General features: G+C 36.7%; 1 protein-coding gene across 2 annotated transcripts in view; it reads right to left on the bottom strand.

Moving 5' to 3' along the window:
• MAGED1 (MAGE family member D1) overlaps positions 1–7,303 on the bottom strand; it is a 55,152-nt gene extending 47,849 nt beyond the window's left edge. Inside the window, exon 1 of one of the 2 annotated variants that reach the window (XM_045472520.1) lies at positions 7,233–7,303. The gene's annotated coding sequence lies outside the window, so the exon portion shown is untranslated. The remainder of the gene's footprint in view (positions 1–7,232) is intronic. The other variant, XM_045472523.1, reaches the window with a different exon arrangement.
• Between the last annotated feature and the right edge of the window lie 9,661 nt (positions 7,304–16,964).

Raw genomic sequence — 16,964 nt, 5'->3', positions numbered from 1 at the left:
AATAAGATAAAAACAGACTCTTAAATACACAGAACAAACTGAGGGTTGATAGGGGTGGGGGGATGGGTTAAATGGGTGCTAGGCATTAAGGAGGGTACTTTTCAGGATGAGCACTGGGTGTCATATGTAAGAGATGAATCACTGGGTTCTATTCCTGAAGCCAAGACTACACTGTATGTTAACTAACATGAGAATAAAAAACTAAAAAAAAAATTTTAAAAAGCAAAACAAAATAGAAAATATAATAATAACTGAAAGTGAACCTAATAAATCTTCTAGTTCTAAATGCCAGTGAACAGAAACATGCAGATGGGAAAACAAAATGAATACCACCTGAAGGAAGCAATCATCTAAATCCATTTGTCGACACAATAAATGACTTAGTTTCTCTAACAAACCAATGGTCTTTAAAATGTGGAGGAGGGGTTGGCTATACAAGGTTTTAACAGGAAAACAGACTGAAGACAAAAATATCTTGTGGCCCTTGTTTAGGTATAGATTTAACAAAGAAACTATACAAAGACATCTTTAAGAAAATCATAGAAATTTGAATATGAACTGGGTATTACATAGTATGAGAATTACTGTTAATCTTATTAAGTGTAATGGCTTATTGGTTACTAATATAATGCACTTAAGAGTTAGAGATGTATAGTGAGTTATTTACCTGTGTAATGACATAATGTCTGGGATTGCTTTAAAATACTCCAGTGAAGGGGCGCCTGGGTGGCTCAGTCAGTTAAGTGTCCCACGCTCGGTTTCAGCTCAGGTCATGATCTCACAGTTTTGTGAGTTTGAGTCCTGCGTCGGGCTCCCTGACAGTGTGGAACCTGCTTGGGATTCTCTCTCTCTCTTCCTCTCTCCCTCCTTCTCTCCCCCTCCCCCACTCATGCTGTCTCTCTCTCAAAATAAACTTAAAAAAATTTTTTAAATACCCCAGTGAAAAAGTGGGTGAGGAGAAAAGATCAAACAAAATCAGCAAAATGGTATTAATTGTTGAAGCTGAGAATGGATACATGCTATATCCTACTTTAAATATATTTGAAAATTTCAGTAATAAAGGAAAAAAGAAACCAATATCAGAGGCTCCAACTGGTTCATTCTAAACTGGACAGTTTGAGCAACAGAAGAAATAATGACTGCAATGGATTGAAAAGTACCAAATATAAAAATATCCACAAGTTCAACAAAACAGGGAAAATGACAACAAAAAATCTCAAAAACTATAAATATACATTAATCTAGGTTGGGTGATGCTTTTGAATACCAGCCATAAGAACTATATTCTGCATTTTATAATTAATAGATCCCTCAGCAGAATTTCTTCCTCTCCCTATCTCTTTATGATTTGAGTTTTACTTTTATTCTTTTGTATTTGATATGATACAGTGATAAGAGCAAGGGATTTCATATTATAGAACTATGCATTTGAATGTGAATGGTCTTTGAAGCTTTATGATTGAACAAGTTTCTTAACCAAGTATGATTCCTTTCCTTTCCTGTAAAATGGAAGAATATGTACATCATTACTCTTTTTCTGGTTTTGATTAAATTAAATAATATGTATATATTGCCTGATAAAAAACAGAACCTCAGTAAACACTGCTTGTGTATTTTTTTAAAGAAATACCAGCTATAAAAGGGTCATTGAGGAAAAAAAGAAATTTGAAAATGGATTAAGTGTTAGGTGATATTAGGAAATTATTGTGTCCCTAATATTAGGAGATGAACGCTGAGATATTTAGGTGTAAAATGCCATGATATTAAGTGGTATCTCAATCAAAATGCCAAGAAGAATTTTTGTGGAAACTGACAAGCTGATTCTAAAATGCAAATGGAAATTCAAAAAACCAATTTGTCATTATTGAAGAAAAAGAACAAAACTGTAGAACTAAATGACTGTATATAAGGTATGTTATAAAATGACATTAATTATGACAGTGGTACTTATACAAGGATAGAGAAGTAACCCAAACTGAACAGAATTCAGAAACAAACCGACATATATAACCTAACCATTTGATTTATCAAAAATATAATGCTATAGAAGGGAAAGAATGATCTTTTCAGTAAGTGATACTGGGTTGATTGGATGTCCATTTTGACATACAAAAAAGGGAGGGGACTTTTACTCATACCCATAACTTGTACTGAAAACATACACAAAAATCAATTACAAATAAATTGTGAATACAAATGAGAGATTAAACAATAACACAACACAGAAAAATGTCTTCATGGCCTTGAAAAAGGCAAAGACTTTTTAACAAAACAAGCACTAGCCATAAATGGGAACATTATGAAATTGAACAACAATACTAAAATTGGGAGAGTTCATCAAAAGACACCATTAAGAAACTGAAAATGCAAGCAACTGAGATCTGCAATAAATATAACAAAATATTAACATCCTTAATTAAAAAGATCTCAACAAATTAGTAAGATAGTCCAGGAGAAAAAGTGGTCAAAGATTGAAAAGGTATCTCATAAAAAGATATCCAGGCCAACAAACATGGACAGATGTAAATTTATCATCAGATCTGCAAATTAAAATAATAAGATACCATTCATAACCACTATAATGGCTACTTTTTTTCCTTAAAAAGTAAAGACAATGACAAGTGTTGACAATATTCTAGAGAAAGTGGAACTCTTAAAGATTTGTACTGAGAGTTTTATAGTACAGGCATACCTCAGAGAACTTGTAGATTCGGTTCTAGACCACCACAATAAAGTGAATATCACAATAAAGCAAGTAAAATGAATTTTTTGGTTTGCCAGTGCATATAAAAGTTATGTTTACACTACACTTTAGTCTATTAAGTATGTAATAACATTATGTCTAAAAATGTATATACTGTAATGAAAAAATACTTTATTGCTAAAAAATGCTAACCATCATCTGACTTTCAGAAAGTCATAATCACTAATCACAAATCACCTTTAACAAATATAATAATAATGAAAAAGTTTGAAATATTTCAAGAATTACCAAAATGTAACACAGAGACATGAAGTGAGCAAATGTTGTTAGAAAAATGATGCCGAAAGACTTGTTTGACTCAGGATTGCCACAAACTTTCAATTTGTAAAAAACAGTATCTGCAAAGTGCAATAAAGCAAAATGCAATAAAACAAGGTATGCCTGTACAACCATTGTGGAAAATTAGTTGACAGTCTCTACTAAAGCTAATCATATACATAACTTAATTCAGCAATTCTTCTCTTAGGTATATGCTCAACAGAAATATGTACATATATCACCAAAAGTCATATACTATAATGTCCACAAATGTTTACAAGCCAAAAATATAAACATACAAAATGTCAATCTATTATGATATGTTCAAACAATGGAATACAAACCAATGAGAATGAAGGAATTACCACTATACCCAATAATATGAATGCATCTCAAAAACATACTACTGCACCCAATAATATGGATGAATCTCAAAAACAAAATCTTTTTTTTTTTTTTAATTTATTTTTGGGACAGAGAGAGACAGAGCATGAACGGGGGAGGGGCAGAGAGAGAGGGAGACACAGAATGGGAAACAGGCTCCAGGCTCTGAGCCATCAGCCCGGAGCCTGACGCGGGGCTCGAACTCACGGACCGCGAGATCGTGACCTGGCTGAAGTCGGACGCTTAACCGACTGCGCCACCCAGGCGCCCCAAAAACAAAATCTTAAAGAGGTCAAGCACCAAAAAAATAATGATTTACTACCATATTTTTGCTACTACACAACAAAATCTTAAAGAGGTCAAGCACCAAAAAAATAATGATTTACTACCATATTTTTATAAAGTTCAAAAACAGGCAAAATTATTATACAGTGATAGAAGCAAGGATTGTGGCTAATTGGGAGTTTAGATGTGACTGGAAGGGAATACATTCAAGGGCCTTCAGATGCTAATCATGTTCTATTTCTTAATTTGGATGCTGGTTACACATGTGTGTTTACATTGAAAATGCCTTGAGCCATACACTTTTGATACATGCAACTTTTTGTGTATATTTAAGTTTATTTAAAAATAAAGTCTGCACTCCTATGAGGAATTTAAGATACAAAACAGATGAATATAAGGGAAGGGAAACAAAAATAATATAAAAACAGGGAGGGAGACAAAACATAAGAGTCTTAAATACAGAGAACAGAGGGTTGCTGGAGGGGTTGTGGGAGGGGGGATGGGCTAAATGGGTAAGGGGCATTAAGAAATCTACTCCTGAAATCATGGTTGCACTATATGCTAACTAACTTGGATGTAAATTAAAAAATAATAAATAAATAAAAAATAATAAAGCCTGCAAATCTCAAATGGTTCAACCAAAATACATAGATCAGAAAATAGATAAACAATTATGCCTTAATTTTAAAAATGAATGGATGGAGGGGCGCCTGGGTGGCTCAGTCGGTTAAGTAGCCAACTTCAGCTCAGGTCATGATCTCACGGTTCGTGGGTTGGAGCCCCACATCGGGCTCTGTGCTGACAGCTTAGAGCCTGGAGCCTGCTTCTGATTCTGTGTCTCCCTCTCTCTCTGCTCCTCCCCTGCTCATGCTGTCTCTGTCTCTCAAAAATAAATAAATGCAAAAAAATTTTTTTTTAAATAAATGGATGAATGGATGGTTAAGAGTGAGCAAGTGAGTGAACAAGTGAGCTAATATGGCAAAAGTTAACAACTATTGAATCTAGGTTTAGAGTATAAAAGTATTCATTGTACTCTTCTTTCAATTTATGCTTGTTTAAATTAATTAAAAAATGTTCAAGTAAAAAGAGTCACTACACCTCTCAGCTCTTAATATTTATAGTTATGAAGTAATTCAAGCTCCTGATATAATCTGATTTATTAAAGGAAATTTTTAAAAAATGAAATTTCTATACCCAGATTATGTCTTATAAAATAATAAAATAGTCCATATATTTTGTAATTCTCATTAATAAACAGCTAAAGAGACACAAACAAAAGACAAAAAAAACCAGGCCAGGACTGAGTGCCTCACAGACCTTACCTCCATGAATTCCACCACCAATAGCAGGTTACTATCCACCTCTGAGTCTTGGTTTTATCAACAGTAAAATGACAATGATAGTACTGACCTTATAGGGTGGTTCTGAAATTTGGGGGCCAACTATATTTAAAAGGTTGCCTGTACAGACAGACAAGTATTAAATTCATTCCAATTTAACATATCAAACATTTGTGGGTAAAATATCATGAACACACAGCAATAAGAGCACTGAGAAAGGTAAGCAAATATGCTGTAAGATAGCACACAGTGCACCACAAACAAACAGATTGAGGAAGATGTGAGGATAGATATAGAGATATCTTCCTAGAGGGGCTGGTAACTGACAATATACCTAACTGGATAGCAAGAAGCTAGCCAGGAGAAAAAGAACGAGAAATTTATGTGACTGGATTAGGTCATTTGAGTGTGCAGAGTGCTGCATTAAAGCTGTGCAGAAAAGTGACCACAAAGTGTGTGTGGGGGGAGCCAAATGAACAACAAATGCAGACACTGACATAGATACATCCTGTTTTTCCCACTAACATCTATATAGTTTGTGCTCGCACCTCCTTTAGGTTTGTAGTCAAAATGCTGCCTTACCAGGGAGGTCTTCCTAACCATCCAATTTAAAATAGTACATCCCCTCCCTATCACAACCTATTCATATTTATTTTAATCATTTATTGTCTCTCAATTATAGTTTTTAAAACTTTTTATTTTCCACTTGTATTCTCAGTGTTTAACACTGTCTGACACATAAAAGTTATTCAATAAAAAAGTCTTGCATGAATAAATAATGGTTGCACAGTGGGTTGAAGCCATGTGACATTTAAATGCTGTGTAATTATGATTTGAATAGAGAATACAGAGACATCAGCAATACCCTTCCCAAAAGTTCCTAAGTGTTTTGGTATCACAACATCTCTGCCTCATCTTTTTATAAAAGAACTGAAAACTATTCCTGGCCTAGAAAAAAGAATTACTTATTCTTACACTTATTTTGGCAAGTGTAACACAGTAGCTACAGGAGAAGGGAGGAATAAATTACTTGTTCAAGGAGATCCTTGGTTAAATTCCTTTTTAGAGCCTGAAAAACCTTGACCCTCATTATAAGTTTAATGATCATTCCCCCTCTCTTGGGTAAAAAAATTGAAATAATAGATTGTGATTAACTAATGTTCTCCCAAGACAAACACGATAAATGCAACAGAAAAATACATTTGACCTTGCACCAAATAGATAATACTTGCAAAGTTCCCAGGAAAACTGAAAAATCTGCCAGTTCGCTGTTCAATGTTGCTACCAGAGACCAGAAAAGGATTTGCATAATAAGCATAACTCAAATGAAAAAATAAATTTGTGATTGGATGTCATATGTTTCAATGATTTCTGATCTATGACAAGTTCTAAAGGAGATGGAAAAGCTTCCACCCTCAAGAGATGACACCGGGTTACAGGAAAATCCACTACGTTTGCCCCCATAAAAATGTGGGGATTCAGTTCTATGCCAAATTTTTTTTTTTTTAATGTCAAGAATAGGCGGTTAAAAATCAGTGCAGTATCTGATGTGTAATTTTGTTTAGAGTAAAAATAAACACAATAATAATAATTTGAACAAGACCCTATGTCTCTTAAGACTCTAAAATTTCTGCCACTGTTTATTTTTAAGAACAAAAACAGCGTTGACCTTGAAACTGAAGCCACACCTGGTTTTGGAAAGTATATAGTTTAATGGCCTCTGCAGGAGGGAGACAGAATGGATCAGAAACCTTGTGCAGCAAGGAGGGAAGTAAAGTACTGGGGATGAAGGAAAAGGAAGAATGTAGATTAAGAGTGGCAGAACTGGGTTGCAAAAGTTTTGAGGCTAAAGGGGGGCGGGGAAGAAGGTGGGAGTAAGAGGTAGGATAAGAATCTGTGGTAGAGGGAATGACTCAGGCTCAGAAAAATCAGGAAGACGATCTGGAATAATGAAGAGAGGTGAAGAATGACCAGGGAAAAAAGGACTACAAGAGTCAGAAAGGGGAGGGGATGACAGCCGGCCATCTTCGGAGTAAGGGAGAAAAGATTGGCGAGCAGAGCCATACTCGTCAGAAACATCTTTCACAGAATGTACTCGGGATGAATTCTTCGTTCCATCCCACGTTGTAGGAAGGAGGAAAGCTTCCCCGGGGTGTTTAGGGATTCACTTGCGAAAATTATCAGTCTTTCTTTACACTCACCTTGGTGAAGAAAACCGCGACGCAACGACGGCGTGACCGGAAGCGTTATTTTCTTTCTTTGAGCTGAAGATTTAACTTCCGACACCACGCCCCCTTTACTCCAGCAACTTCCCGTGCCTCTCTAGCAAGTTCTTGGAATACTTTATCGCTATGGCTCTCTTGTCAAATCAGAAACTGGGTAGTATTGTAAACCGGCTGGGAGGTGACTCGGTAACTTTTTACAAATCCTAGTTCTAGTCATCCCAGGAACTGCAGTATTTCAGTCAAACCCCACTTATCCAATTTGTCATCTCGCATTCCTAACCCTTAGTCCCTTAACTCTTGAATGTCAATAGTTACATATTTGCTATACTGGTTTACTGTTTTTCTGGCATACCATGTTGAAAAAAAGTTTATTTTTATTAGTGGCATACTTTGATTTCAAGATTAAAAAAAAATCTTAAATATGAATCATTTTTGTCTCGGAATTGTATCCAAAGAGTTACATGCTGTATTCAAATTTCAAAACAAATAAAGGTAAAATCATTTAGAAAGAATTCTTGTATGCTTATACACCACCACCCCAAGAAAACGAAGAAAATGACAACTGACAAAAAGTTTCAGTAATAAAATAATCCTCACTCTGGTTAAAAGTTCTCAGGGCTCCTGGGTGGCTCAGCCGGTTGAGCATCTGACTTCAGCTCAGGTCATGATCTCACAGTTCCTGAGTTCAAGCCCCAAGTCGGGCTCTGTGCTGACAGCTCAGAGCCTGGAGCCTGCTTCAGATTCTGCATAGGCCCCCCCTCTGCCCCTCCCCTGCTCATGCTCTGTCTCTCTCTGTCTCTCAAAAATAAACATATTTTTTTTTTTAAGTTCAATGTTGAATCACCTATTGCCACTACCTCCAGAAATCTCTTCTGGGCCCCAAACCTGTACTCCAGTTCTCCTCTTTTGTGGTTATTTTCAGTCAATCCACAATTATATAGTGAGCATCCACCATGTCCCAAATACTATGCTACACCCACTGACATTACAGTAGGAACCCACAGTGTAAGGGCTAAAGGTGACATTTTAAACATAAGAAAGAACCTACCATAAAATAGGTGATTATCAATGTTTGTTGAATGAATAAATAACCAAAATGTGATCAGAGGCAAACAGGTCCTTACTTTTGCTGGTATTTTTTATAGTTCATTTCAACATTTTAACTCAAATTTCTCATTCAACCAGCAGATTCTGAACAACCATTCAGTGTAAGGTTCTGTTCCTGATAGTGCCCATCTGAGGAAGAATAAGACACAATCCTGGATTTCAAGGCCTTAGAAACTGTTGGGGAAATAAACACAAACAACTACTAGCACTATACTGTTACAAAATAATAGGTAGAAGAGACAGTGTAGGAACTATGGCTATTCCATTGATTGGTGGATACTAAAAACCTGAAATATACCTTATCTCCTAGAGGGTGCTCAATAAAGACTTGTTTGATGTTGAATACATTATTGAATGGATGAATGAAAGGGAAGAATGGTAGTAGTATTGAAGTATACTGTGAAAGCAACACTAATGAGAGATGAAGCTGAACGTAAGAGACCAAAGAAGGAAGGAATTTGCAAGCCATGTCACGGAAAACAGAAAGTCAAAGAATTTTAAGCAATAAAGTATATATTAATGTTTAAAACCAGAATATATAGAATAGGTTGTATAGTTGCAATCTGGACGCAGAGAGGTTGATTTAGAGTGTATTGTATTAACCGATGAATAAATACAGAAAATTAGAGGCTTATGCTATTAATAATGAATTGTATTTAGGAATTGAGCTGGAAAAAATAGCCAGTATATTATCATAAATCCAGAGGCATTGAAACCTGATAATTTTTCCTTGACTTCATCCACATTCAAAATTTTGACAAATTCACACAACAAATATTTATTGAGCTGTTAATACACATAAGGCTCTGAGGATAGAACTATAAACAAAATGGACAAAAATTTCTGCCTTCAAAGGAACTAAATTCTTGTGTCAGATAATAAAATATTTAAGAAAATGCGTGCCAGAAAATGACAAGTACTATGAAGAAATAAAGCAAGTAGGATAGCAATGTACATGGGGGAGGGGGAGAAGAATGCCATTATGGAAAAGCTCACTGAAAAGGTGATGTATGAATATTTATAGACTTCATCTACTCCTCTCAATCACCAGGATCACTTAGTTCAGACCCTCCATGTTTCTAACCAAATCCCAACTCCTTACCATGGTATACAAAAACCTCGGTAGTCTAACTTGGTCTCTCTCTCTCTAGTCCCATCTCTCACCACTCTGCTTTTTCCACCCTAAGTTCAAGTATCACAAAAGTGCTTACAATTTGGAAAGTACACTGAGATCTCAAATCTGTGTACTTTCAAACCCTGCTATCTAATATTCACCTTGCATAGATCAGCTCTTATTTTATATCTTTCATTAAACCTTGCTGACCCTTCCTTCCTCTCCTTAACCAAAACCAGACAGCTGCTCCTCTTCTCGGCTTCTACCATGTACCCTGTTCTTATCACTTTATTTTATTCACCCAACAAACATTTGTTGGTCAACTACTGTGCGGTTTTTACTGTTCAAGACAGTAGAAATACATGCATGAACAAAGGAGTAGAAAAAATCCTTACATTTTTGAAACTCACATTTTAGAGAGGAAGACAAGCTATAAACAAATAACAATAAATATGGAACTTATAAAGCAGTAGTTCTCCATTCAAGGTGCCCATTAGAACCACATGCATTATTTTGGATATATCATATATTATAATAAAGAAATAAAAAGTAATTTTAAACAGTTACCCAAAACTTACACAAAATTATATGTTGTGTAAATAAAAGTTTGTGTATGTAAAAACTTTTCATTTTGTACCTGGCCTCTAGCCACCTAGGGGCTAGAAAGAGCCATCTTACTTATTCTTTCATAGATATTTTATACATATGCAAGCAAACACATGTATATATATATTTTACATTTTTACCAAACAGCAACATATAATACAAACTATTTTGCACCAGGATTTTTTTTTTTACTTAACTATATATGTAGCCATGTGTTTCACCTTATTACATAAGGATATTTGTTATTTCTTAAAATTACATATATTAAATTACTTTTTATGGTATAAACAAGTACTTTTAGTATTAACACATGCATAGATTCATGTAACCACAGCACAGTCAGGATACAAAACAATCCCATAACTTCCAAAAGTCTTTATGATATCCTGTTTTCATCACAAAATCTTCCTCACTCACAAAGTCTGACAAAGACTCTTCTCTTTCAATCTAGTTTCTGCTTTCTAAAATGTCATATAAATGGGAGCATAGAATAAGTAACCTTTTGAGACAGGCTTCTTTTACTTAGGACAATACTTTTGAGATTCATCCAAATTGTTACATGTTTCAATTGTTCATTAGTTTTTATTTCTGAATAGTATTTAATTGTATAGATGTATCACAGACTGTTTATCAATTCACCAATTGAAACATTTGGGTAGTTTCCACTTTCATAGAGGATGAATTAAGAGGCCATAACATTAACGTACAGGTTTTTGTGTGCACATAAGTTTTAATATCTCAAAAGAAATGCCTAGGAGTAGGATTGCTCATAAATGGTTATCGTATATGGGTGTTTATAAGAAACTACCACAATGTTTTCCAAAGAGGCTGAACCATTTTGCATTCTCATCAGAAATATGTGATTTATAATTGCTCAACATTCTTGCCAGCACTTGGCATTCTTCATACTTTTTTTAAAGTTTTTATTTATTTAAGTAATCTCTACATCCAATTTGGGGATCGAACTCACAATCTCGAGATTAAGAGTCACATACTCTTCCAGCTGAGCCAGCCAGGTGCCCCTTCACACTTTTCTTAATGTTAGTTATTTGAATAGGTATGTAGCAGAATCTGTGGCTGTAGTGTGCACACTATTTGTTAAAAGGACCATTATTTCTCCATTGAAACTGCACCTTTGTAAAAAAAAATCACTTCATCATATTTGTACTGGTCTATTTCTAAACGCTATTCTTTTCCACTGATCTATATGTCATCCTTTCACCAATATGACACTGTAGGGTTTTTTTAAAGTTTTATAAGTAATTTATTTCTGTTTATTTTCTTTAAACATGGAATTTGTTGTCAAATTGGTTTCCATACAACACCCAGTGCTCATCCCAAAAGGTGCCCTCCTCAATACCCATCACCCAACCTCCCCTCCCTCCCACCCCCCATCAACCCTCAGTTTGTTCTCAGTTTTTAAGAGTCACTTAAGTTTTGGTTCTCTCCCTCTCTAACCTCTTTTTTTTTTTCCTTCCTCTCCTGCAGGGTCTTCTGTTAAGTTTCTCAGGATCCACATACGAATGAAAATATATGGTATCTGTCTTTCTCTGTATGACTTATTCCACTTAGCATAACACTCTCCAGTTCCACCCACGTTGCTCCAAAAGGCCATATTTCATTCTTTCTCATTGCCATGTAGTATTCCATTGTGTATATAAACCACAGTTTCTTTATCCATTCATCAGTTGATGGACATTTAGGCTTTTTCCATAATTTGGCTATTGTTGACAGTGCTGCTATAAACATTGGGGTACAAGTGCCCCTATGCATCAGCATTCCTGTATCACTTGGGTAAATTCCTAGCAGTGCTATTGCTGGATCATAGGGTAGGTCTATTTTTAATCTCTTGAGGAACCTCCACACTGTTTTCCAGAGTGGCTGCACCAGTTTGCATTCCCACCAACAGTGCAAGAGGGTTCCCGTTTCTCCACATCCTTGCCAGCATCTATAGTCTCCTGATTTGTTCATTTTGGCCACTCTGACTGGCGTGAGGTGATATCTGAGTGTGGTTTTGATTTGTATTTCCCTAATGAGGAGCGATGTTGAGCATCTTCTCATGTGCTTGCTGGCCATCTGGATGTCTTCTTTAGATAAGTGTCTATTCATGTTTTCTGCCCATTTCTTCTCTGGATTATTTCCTTTTCGGGTGTGGAGTTTGGTGAGCTCTTTATAGATTTTGGATACTAGCCCTTTGTCCGATATGTCAGTTGCAAATATCTTTTCCCATTCCATTGGTTGCCTTTTAGTTTTGTTGATTATTTCCTTTACAGTGCAGAAGCTTTTTATCTTGATGAGGTCCCAATAGTTCATTTTTGCTTTTAATTCCCTTGCCGTTGGGGATGTGTCAAATAAGAAATTGCTGTGGCTGAGGTCAGACAGGTTTTTTTCCTGCTTTCTCCTCTAGGGTTTTGATGGTTTCCTGTCTCACATTCAGGTCCTGTATCTATTTGATAATTTTTGTGAATGGTGTAAGAAGTGGTCTAGTTTCATCCTTCTGCATGTTGCTGTCCAGTTCTCCCAGCACCATTTGTTAAAGAGACTGTCTTTTTTCCATTGGATGTTCTTTCCTGCTTTTTTTTTTTTTTTTTTTTTAATTTTTGGGACAGAGAGAGACAGAGCATGAACGGGGGAGGGGCAGAGAGAGAGGGAGACACAGAATCGGAAACAGGCTCCAGGCTCTGAGCCATCAGCCCAGAGCCCGACGCGGGGCTCGAACTCACGGACCGCGAGATCGTGACCTGGCTGAAGTCGGACACTTAACCGACTGCGCCACCCAGGCGCCCCCTTTCCTGCTTTGTCAAAGATTACTTGGCCATACTAATTCTAATTCTGGGGTTTCTATTCTATTACATTGGTCTATGTATCTGTTTTTGTGCCAATACCATGCTGTTTTGAAGATTACAGCTTTGTAGGAGAGACTAAAGTTTGGGATTGTGATGCCTCCTGCATTGGTCCTCTTCTTCAAAGTTACTTTGGCCATTCGGGGTCTTTTGTGGTTCCATATGAATTTTAGGATTGCTTGTTCTAGCTTTGAGAAGAATGCTGGCGCAATTTTGATTGGGATTGCATTGAATGTGTAGATAGCTTTGGGTAGTATTGACATTTTGACAATATTTATTCTTCCGATCCATGAGCATGGAATGTTTTTCCATTTCTTTGTATCTTCTTCAATTTCCTTCATAAGATTTCTATAGTTTTCAGCACACAGATCTTTTACATCATTGGTTAGGTTTATTCCTAGGTATTTTATGCTTCTTGGTGCAAGTGTGAATGGGATGAGTTTCTTTATCTGTCTTTCTGTTGCTTCATTATTAGTGTATAAGAATGCAGCTGATTTCTGTATATTGATTTTGTATGCTGTGACTTTGCTGAATTCATGTATCAGTTCTAGAAGACTTTTGGTGGAGTCTATCTGGATTTCCATGTATAATATCATGTCATCTGTAAAAAGTGAAAGCTTGACTTCATGTTTGCCAATTTTGATGCCTTTGATTTCCTTTTGTTGTCTGATTGCTGATGCTAGCACTTCCAACACTATGTGAAACAACAGCGGTGAGAGTGGACATCCCTCTCGTGTTCCTGATCTCAGGGGTAAAGCTTTCAGTTTTTCCCCATTGAGGATGATATTAGCTGTGGGCTTTTCATAAATGGCTTTGATGATGTTTAACTATGTATCTTCTATCCCGACTTTCTCGAGGGTTTTTATTAAGAAAGTATGCTGAATTTTGTCAAATGCTTTTTCTGCATCGCTTGACAGGATCATATGGCTCTTATCAGTTTTTTTTATTAATGTGATGTATCACATTGATTGATTTGCGAATGTTGAACCAGCCCTGCGGCCCAGGAATGAATCCTACCTGGTTGCGGTGAATAATTCTTTTTATATGCTGTTGAATTCAATTTGCTAGCATCTTATTGAGAATTTTTTCATCCATATTAATCTGGGATATTGGCTGGTAGTTCTCTTTTTTTTTGCTGGGTCTCTTTGGTTTAGGAATCGAAGTAATGCTGGATTCACATGGAATGATTCTGGAAGTTTTCCTTCCCTTTCTATTTTTTGGAACAGCCTGAGAAGGATAGGTACTATCTCTGCTTTAAATGTCTGGTAGAATTCCCCTGGGGAGCCATCTGATCCTGGACTCTTACTTGTTGGGAGTTTTTTGATAACTGATTCAATTTCTTCACTGGTTATGGATCTGTTCAAGCTTTCTATTTCTTCCTGTTTGAGTTTTGGAAGTGTGTGGGTGTTTAGGAATTTGTTCATTTCTTCCAGGTTGTCCAGTTTGTTGCCATATAATTTTTCATAGTATTCCCTGATAATTGCTTGTATGTGTGAGGTATTGGTTGTAATAATTCCATTTTCATTCATGATTTTATCTATTTGGGTGATCTCCCTTTTCTTTTTGAGAAGCCTGGATAGAGGTTTATCAATTTTGTTAATTTTTTTTTCAAAAAACCAACTCTTGGTTTCATTGATCTGCTCTACAGGTTTTTAGATTGTATATTGTTTATTTCTGCTCTGATTTTTATTATTTCTCTTCTTCTGTTGGGTTTGGGGTGTCTTTGCTGTTCTGCTTCTGTTTCCTTTAGGAGTGCTCTTAGATTTTGTATGTGGGATTTTTCTTGTTTCTTGAGATAGGCCTGGATTGCAATGTATTTTCCTCTCAGGACTGCCTTCGCTGCATCCCAAAGCTTTTGCATTGTTGTCTTTTCATCTTCATTCGTTTCCATATATATTTTTAATTTCTTCTCTAATTGCCTGGTTGACCCACTCATTCTTTAGTAGGGTGTTCTTTGACCTCCATGCTTTTGGAGGTTTCCCAGACATTTTCCTGTGGTTGATTTCATGTTTCATAGCATTGCGGTCTGAAAGTGTGCATCGTATGATCTCAATTCTTGTATACTTATTAAGGGCTGCTTTTTGACCCAGAGTGTGATCTATCTTGGAGAATGTTCCATGTGCACCTGAGAAGAAAGTATATTCTGTTTCTTTGGGATGCAGAGTTCTGAATATATTTGTCAAGTCCACCTGACCCAATGTATCATTCAGAGCCCTTGTTTCTTTATTGATCCTGTGTCTAGATGATCTATCCATTGTTGTAAGTGGGGTATTAAAGTCCCTTGCAATTACCACATTCTTATCAATAAGGTTGATTATGTTTGTGGTTAATTGTTTTATACATTTGGGGGCTCCCGTATTCGGCGCATAGACATTTATAATTGTTAGCTCTTCCTGATGGATAGACCCTGTAATTATTATATAATGCCCTTCTTCATCTCTTGTTACAGACTTCAATTTAAAGTCTAGTTTGTCTGATATAAGTATCGCTACTCCAGCTTTCTTTTGACTTCCAGTAGCATGATAGATAGTTCTCCATCCCCTCACTTTCAATCTGCAGGTGTACTTAGGTCTAAAATGAGTCTCTTGTAGACAGCAAATAGATGGGTCTTGTTTTTTAACCATTCTGATACCCTATGTCTTTTGGTTGGCGCATTTAGTCCATTTACATTCAGTGTTATTATAGAAAGGTATGTGTTTAGAGTCATTGTGTTGTCTGTAGGTTTCATGCTTGTAGTAACGTCTCTGGTACTTTGTGGTCCTTGTAACATTTCACTGACAGAATCCCCCTTAGGATCTCTTGTAGGGCTGGTTTAGTGGCGATGAATTCCTTCAGTTTTTGTTTGTTTGGGAAGACCTTTATCTCTCCTTCTATTCTAAATGACAGATTTGCTGGATAGAGGATTCTTGGCTGCACATTTTTTCTGTTCATCACATTGAAGATTTCCTGCCATTCCTTTCTGGCCTGCCAAGTTTCAGTAGATAGATCCGTGACTAGTCTTATCAGTCTCCCTTTATATGTTAGAGCGTGTTTATTCTTAGCTGCTTTCAGAATTTTCTCTTTATCCTTGTATTTTGCCAGTTTCACTATGATATGTCATGCATAAGATCGATTCAAGTTACGTCTGAAGGGAGTTCTCAGTGCCTCTTGGATTTCAATGCCTTTTTCCTTCCTCAGATCAGGGAAGTTCTCAGCTATGATTTGTTCAAGTACACCTTCAGCCCATTTCTCTCTCTCTTCCTCTTATGGAATTCCTATTATAAGGATCTTATTACGTTTCATTGCATCACTTAGTTCTCTAATTCTCCCCTCATACTCCTGGATTTTTTAATCTTTTTCTAAGCTTCCTCTTTTTCCATAATTTTATCTTCTAATTCACCTAGTCTGTCCTCTGCCTCTTCAATCTGAGCTGTGGTCGCCTCCATTTTATTTGCACCTCATTTATAGCATTTTTTAAAGCTCCTCCTGACTGTTTCTTAGTCCCTTGATCTCTGTAGTAATAGATTCTCTTCTGTCCTCTATGCTTTTTTCAAGCCCAGCGATTAATTTATGAGTATTATTTTAAATTAATTTTCTGTTACATTACTTAAATCGTTTTTGATCAGTTTGTTAGCTGTCGCTACTTCCTGGAGTTTCTTTTGAGGAGAATTCTTCCTTTTCATCATTTTGGATTGTCCCTGGAGTATTTGGGAACTGCAGGGCACTTCCCCTGTGCTGTCTGGTGTAACCTGTGTTGGTGGGCGGGGCCACAGTCAGACCAGATGTCTGTCCCCAGTCCACCACTGGGGCCACATTCAGACTGGTGTGTAGCTTATCTTCCCCTCTCCCAGGGGCAGAACTCACTGTGGAGTGGTGTGGCCCCTGACTGGGCTACTTGCACACTGTCAGGCTTGTGGTGCTGCTTTGATGGGATCTGGCATATTAGCCAGGGTGGATGCGCAAGGTGCACAGGGGTGGGAGGGGCAGGCTTAGCTCGCTTTGCCATTAGTGGTCTGCTGCGGGAGGGTCCTCCAGCACTGGGAGGGAAGCAGGCCGACC

This window comes from Leopardus geoffroyi, chromosome X (assembly GCF_018350155.1).
Source record: "Leopardus geoffroyi isolate Oge1 chromosome X, O.geoffroyi_Oge1_pat1.0, whole genome shotgun sequence".
NCBI lineage: Eukaryota > Metazoa > Chordata > Mammalia > Carnivora > Felidae > Leopardus > Leopardus geoffroyi.
Note: the sequence above shows the minus strand (reverse complement) of the source record. Positions and strands in the feature narration are given on the sequence as shown.